A 1804-nucleotide genomic window follows, 5' to 3' on the forward strand; every position below is an offset into this window, starting at 1 on the left:
AGTAAATAAATTGATAAATTTAAAAATACAAAAAATCATATTTATACTATTTTTTTTGTAAATTCTTTGTATATTTTTTATGATATAAAAATAAAATATATAATAATAATACATAATATTTTTTTGTAAACTTTTGGTTGTCTGTAATATTTCTAATCTGATAGATCAAGAACTAAACGATGCGAATTTTAGTTCTTTTAAGAGTCTATCGCTGATTAATAAGTTGTTACATACACAAAGTATGATTTAAACTCCTGATATTTATTTAAGCAGACGAATGAGTTAACCAGTCGACTAATCTAAATTGATTTATATAATTTTTATAAGAGAAGAAAGTGACCTAGGTAACTTTGATTTGGTGGTAGGGGCAAAGAGAGAGAGAGAGAGGGAGAGAGAAAGAGTCCCCTTATCTTACACCTCATTGTTGTTTGTTTGATAATGTGAGATGGAAATTTTGGCCGGCTATTATGGCTCCCTATCATGGGGACCAACATGGGTCCATTGCCCATTCCTTCAACCACACTTGTGCTCCTCTTCTTCCACCTTAATCTTTAACTTAATCTCCATTTTCTCCTTAATTACAAGGATACCTCATATATATGTAAGTTTTACTTAGTCATTTTTACCTTTCCTAATTCCTATATATATCAAGAATTTAATTTTGATATATTTTATTTTATATTTATATCTAATTACATAATATCATATTAACAAAAATAATTATATTTTATATTAACAATATAAATAATTATTTAAAAAATTGATTAATTTATAGTTAAAATAATAAAACAGCTGAGGCGAACAAAAGAAAAGAAAAAAAAAGAAAAAGAAAAAATTCTAATTCGGTTGTATTTTTATTTTATGTTTTATTTTTAACATAAAAATAAATTATCATTTATATCCATAAAAGATACAGACGCTGACAAATGTATTCATATAAGAATAAAATAACAATTGTAACCACAGAAGATGGCTTATGTGTGTCAAAAGTACTTTAACAGACTAATTGCGTAACCAACGTCCGGCTACTTTTGGCACACGAAGACCATCTTCAGTGATGTACATAACTAACTCAAATAAACTTGATGTTTTAACAACCTCTAATAATAGAGTGATATAATATCTCAAAAATTATTCAGTATGTATGCATAATCAATTTAATGGCTGTTATACCAGCAGTTTCTAAAAATCGCTGCAATAATTAACTCTTATAAGCTAAAGAATTCCAGTTAAAAATCACTTAGATTGGTTTTTTTAAAAAAATAAATCGTCGCTATTCGGCGCTTTTGTTACAATAAGATTACATGTAGAAATTATTTTTGGGAACTTGGCACCCCCTTATAGACATATCGCTATAGAAGATATCTATTTTCCCATATAATTCAAGTTACCCGAAGAAAATCATCAATGTGAAAAACAAAAGAATAGGAGACAAGATAATCAAATCGAATCGATATTAAATTTGTTCCCAAACCGTTTCTTTTTCCTTCCTTTGACTTTGTGCTTGTTGATATGAGCTTTCATCAGTGTCACAAAAAAGTAGATGTAATTAATTAAGTCACATCTAATCTTGATGAAACAATGGAGAATGGAGCATACAGTGTTGTCTAATTGAAAGCATATATTCATTCATTTAATTCTACAAGCCAATTGAATCCATATAACATTGACATATTTGGATTAAAGTGATGATAGTTGCAACATATATAAGACAGTGAGAGGTCAATTATCCAAAAATTAATTAATAGCTTTTATAATGTGCAATTCCACTAAAATATTGATTAGTGTGTTATCAATGAGAACA

This window comes from Arachis ipaensis, chromosome B06 (assembly GCF_000816755.2).
Source record: "Arachis ipaensis cultivar K30076 chromosome B06, Araip1.1, whole genome shotgun sequence".
In the NCBI taxonomy this organism is placed as follows: Eukaryota; Viridiplantae; Streptophyta; class Magnoliopsida; order Fabales; family Fabaceae; genus Arachis; species Arachis ipaensis.